The sequence below is a fragment of the Diadema antillarum genome, unplaced genomic scaffold, assembly GCF_040938485.1.
Source record: "Diadema antillarum isolate AM-2024a unplaced genomic scaffold, OU_Dant_1.0 scf00000070, whole genome shotgun sequence".
Taxonomy (NCBI): Eukaryota; Metazoa; Echinodermata; class Echinoidea; order Diadematoida; family Diadematidae; genus Diadema; species Diadema antillarum.
Genome location: NW_027270959.1, coordinates 1,343,135 through 1,348,682, shown reverse-complemented (window position 1 = coordinate 1,348,682; position 5,548 = coordinate 1,343,135).

The following is a 5,548-nucleotide window of genomic DNA, read 5'->3' as shown; positions in this document are numbered from 1 at the left end:
ATATTTTATCCTTCAACACGATTCTATACGTCCTCCCGCTTTTGTCTGGACGGAACATTAATGATCTGATGAAGATATTAACTTCGAATTAAATTGGTGCAAGAGGTTCAGTTAATCGCAGAAACTCTTATATCTATCTGGACAATGGATACAAAAATGGGCTTGTAAACTAGGTACTGTAATCAAACAAGGAACACCGTGAAATCTTATAAATCCCATGCATTATGAAGTAATTGGTGTCCAGATCTGAAAATGCATTAAGAATGCTAGATATTGCGTCATCAATAAATTCTACGAAAAGCGGTCAGAATTCGGAAAAAAAGAAAATGATGTAAGAAACCATAAACATGTCACTTTCAAGAGTTCAATTACTTGATATAAAGTGATTTGTAAAAATTAAAAATAATAATAATAGTAAAACAATGGAGTCAAAAGAACGGTATTATCATGTTTTTTTTTTTTTTCATGTGCCCCTTGGAGAGTGAAGAGAAAACTAGCACCTGTATGAAGGTCAAAATTTATGAGAAATTTGCGAACAGTTGAAATTATAGTTTATCCCCTTGTAGTAGACTTATTAATCCTCTCTCTCTCTCTCTCTCTCTCTCTCTCATATATATGTATATATATATATATACATATATATATACATATATATATATTATATATATATATATATCTCATATATGTACCACATATAATACAATCGAGTATGTATATGTGTATTTTTATGTAATATGATTATATATATAATTATATCTATATATTATATGCATATACATAATCATATTCCGCATACATAAACACACATACACATAATTAAATATTTCATTTGTTTAATGAGTATCTTTTTAGGTAGAATGAGCGCTGTATAAGAGTATCTCTATTATTATTATTATTATCATTATAATTATTACTATTATGATTATCATTATTTCACTTCACTGAAAAACTGAGTACCATACTGCATAAAACAGCTTCCACTCATTGCGACACTGTTCAAGTATTAATTTTTATTAGAGAAACAAGACGGATATTGTGTCAAATCGGATATGATTACGTCATCGGTAAATGAACGTCATGACCAACAACACCTGCATCACCTCATCAAACGTCGAGCACAAACTAATTCACAACCAACCGTAAATGCTTTCAAAAATCATTTGCAGGAACACACAGCCACCAGGGCGTCGCTTTAGAGGAAAAGCAATATCGATCTTCATTTTAACAAGTTTTCCGCTTTCAAATGTCTAAACGAAACGCATTGACGAATGCAAGAAATACCTAGTAGCCCTGTATTCATTTTGACAGTAGCGGATGCCGCACTAATATACACCGGAAAGGAAGTACCCTTAGCGGCGCTTGTTGCTAAATTGACAATTTCAATAGTATGAATAACAATTTTAGTGGTAACAATTGAGGTCGTATAGTAACATCAAATATGGAAGTAGTTGCAGTAGTAGCAGCAGCAGCAACAGTAGTACCAGTACTAAGCAATAACATCTAACTAATTAATCAGAGATGTTTTACACACACTTTGTCCAAACAAAATCTAATACTTTTATTCTTGGTCTCTGTCTTCATATTGTGATGGGCATGGACAGTTCGTACACTGAATTCCTTCCATTACCCATGTCATCTGTTAACGGATAGGTCAACATCCACCTTAAATCTAGTCTACATCAAATACACCTGTTCAAACTTCTTCATTAACAAGATTAAGGAGCAGGTAGTAACAACGTGTCACTATGGACTACACGACGTTTAAGGCTATATGTACACTCTTTCTACAAAAGACAATCATTGTACTGTCTAAAACACTGTAAACCATTGCAGATAAATGCTGTAAAAAAGAAAACATTTGAATATTTGAATCACGCAATTTTCATAGGTAAATGAAATTCAAATTTATGCAAATACCATAGACATAATCAAGAAGAAAAAGTTATGACTCACTGTCATCGTTCATAGTCTTCGAGGTGCAATAAGATTTAGTTGCAAATACATCCACATAGATTATAATAATTTCACAATAACAGCTAATGTCAAACACTGGTAAATCCATGGGACATAACAGCACGGACTGCCGTCTATCATTCGTACAAACTAGACATGTTAACGCTCACATTTAAGTGATATATGGATTAATGTGAGGTTATAGTTTGTTCACAATTACGAAAGGAAGACATATTTTTATTTTCAATCCCTCAGAAATGGTGGAATCAAAACTAGCGATTACATAATGTTACATAAACAATTCAGCAGTGCCAAAAAGGATCTACAAACAAAAGCGTTCAAAGTGTTTGATTTATATACAAGCACAAATATATGCACAGAAGAACCTGCTTTCTGCAACGCAGTTACCATGTTATATGTTACTCGGCAATAGTTGATTAATCTAACAACAAATATCATCAAATGAATTACTGCTTGATAATATAACATTATTGATAATATATCAATAACATATTCTTTCGCTCAGCAATATCTCGGGTTCTAATACATAGTTATCACATCAAAATGAAAACGATTCGACACAGGTCGGAATCTCTGTCTTCGTATAAGCTACTTTGTAATGAGATTCTTGTAGGCCTACATCCGAAACAGAAAAGAAAGAAAATTATCCTTAAAACCCGAATCTAGATTTGGGAGACTACCCGACCAAGGAGAGGAAAATGTTTCCTTACGACTCAACGACACAATTAATAATAACGTAATTTTCGTATTCAAATGTTAAAAGAAGCGAGAGGTATTAGGTGCAGGACAAAATATTCAACATTCGAAGTAATTTTCATCACTGATATCATAACAAACACGTTGCAGCTAAATATCATGCATGTATTGTTTTGGGGTATATTTTCTATAAAAACGATCATGCTGCTTTGGTGGTTAGGAAACACTGTCTCGCCAACAATTGAGCAGCTCATCCTTTCACTCGTTGCAGCATTTAAACTTTGCCATGATTATTTTCAGAATAAAAACTGTACACTTCATGAAACTAAATTCTACAGAAATATAACACGTTTTTGATTCACCGCTAGTTATGAATGACGAGGCAGGAAATCACTAAATTAGCCTAAATCATGACATACTTTCAAACATGTGTACAATGATTTATCCCTCAGTATAAACCAAGGATTCCAATTCGTGATGACATTTTGTAAGAGTCGATCACATCTGTGTTATCATGATTATGGTGGTAGCAAAAATTATTGCAACATGCACTGACATACCGCGCGATGAATACTTTTTTCTCCAAAATTCATATCTGCGTATTGAAGAACATTCTGGCACGGCTAGCACTGGCTAGTGATAGAAATGTCATTCATAGCAAAAACATTACCAGCGATTACAAAGTGTCTTCGTTTAAATTCTCCTGGCATCTCTTGGTATAGCACTTCTTTTGCGAAATTTTGATGGGACGTCACATCGGAATAGTGTGATTTCAGTATTAAAAGAGATCGATCAATGCGGAGGCAAGCTATCTGCACAATAATTCAAAAATGAAGAGCGACCTGGATACTATCATGTCAGCATACTATAGAAGTTAGGTAACAACAGTGAAAAGCAATACTGAATTACAAAATATGCCAAAAGATATTCTAGAGAGCCATTCCATATAGGATACATTATGAAAGAAAAACAAAAACAACTAAGAATTTCTTGAATCATGACATTCATGAAATTTAAAAAGGGTACAGATCAAGACATGCTAACTAAACATACTTTCTTCAGTGTGCCTATAGATGAATCCGACTTCAGAGCACTATAAAACTCATGGCGGCCATAACTAGGGTCTTCCAGAGAAGGACAAAAGCACTTTCAATGGGTTATGCAATAACCAAGGTGCATTGCTATGTCAGTGCATAAATCATCTTTTGTTCGGCATACTTGAAATTAAAGCCACCAGTTAGAAATTACCATAAAAGCAGTACCCAAATTGAATGGTCTATACTAACCACTTTTGATGACTAGAGGAGTGGCTGTGCACCAATGTAAACACAGATGGCTGTGACCATGGTAACAGAAAATGAGCTCAGCCACTTTCTTCCTCGGATGTCATTGCTGTATACTAAGGGTTTTAGCATTATTTTCCTCCATTTTTGAGTGGGGATTGGGATCTTTTGACTTTTGACACAATGATAACATTAAACATTACTATATTCTACTAATACTTATACCATTACTACCATCAATCTAAAAAATCTATCCATACAAATCCTTTAACTAACAAGTGTTTGTAGTAAAACAGAATAATCTAATCTCAGTATCACTTTGTCAAAATGGTTGTATTGTGAACACCAACCTCTGAAACACATGGTCCAATCAACAAAAGTTCTTGCCTTGTCATAAGTCAGTATCGGACACAAAAACACCTCTTCTCTTGTATTTGCCACGCCTTATACACCATTGAACTGAATTATTCCAGATCGAATTTGCACATGTAAACTCTGAGCAATTGAAGCGCAAAAGCAGAAGCTTCTAAAGCTTCAAATTATCTAGATGAAATTAGGCATTTGGAATATTTCATACAGTCATCATGTTTATATGATATGATAATCTGCATTCAAATAGACAGTATCATACAACCAAATACTCTTTGGATGCCTTGTCGCCAAATGAATGTACATGGAAAGTCAAAGTGCAATAGGCTCATATCTCAAGAGATATTGGATGATGATACGTAAGGACATGGGTGTTATTTTCTTGACTCCTAAAATGCATTTGGGAATATTCGTTACGGGGATTACACCTGCTTCGGCATTTACAACGAAGGTTTACTTTCCAAGATTTTATAAATGGAAAGGAAGAGGGGGTAGATATCGTGAATGACTAAATGGGAAAACGTTTGATAGAGAGTTTGAAGAGGAGTATACAGTCAATCTCGCCAAATTCGACCTCGCAAAAGTCGAAAAATTAGCTAAGTCGAAGAAAGATTTTGTATGTTTTCATAATATTGCAGAAGTTGCAATTCACACAAGTCAAAGAAATTTCCGCGGTCCTTAGGGATTCTACTTAGTCGAGGTTGCTGTTTAACTTACAGATACACTGAAAGGAAAATACAAATATAAAGAAACTACAAGAAGCAGAAACATGGACCACAAAGCATGCTTGAAAGATTGCAAGATTGGTGAAACAAAAAGGAAAGAGAAAAATGGAAAGATGAGGTGAGTGATATTGTTTTATTTTTCAAAAGGGAAAATGTGTGAAGGTGATATTTAGAGGGGAAAGGAAAGCATGAATTTCTCTTTCCTGAATTAAGAAAAGCGATAAAAGCGTACAGAGTGCTTGGTAGATGGAGAAGGAGAAAAAAATGAGAAGAGATGATAAAGATGGTTTTGCAAAGAAGCGAAGACTGATTAACACGAATTCGTGTTTTCACTTCGTGAATGAGGGCCTGCTTGCAACAGTCAGTGGCCCGTGATCAACCCATCGACATCGCTTGACATCGCGGTCTCTGAACGATGCCGACAACACGGTGAGAAGAAGAACAATCTAGCAACAAGACCAGGATAACTCTTCAGACCACTGTCTGGATGTCCCCGGTGGA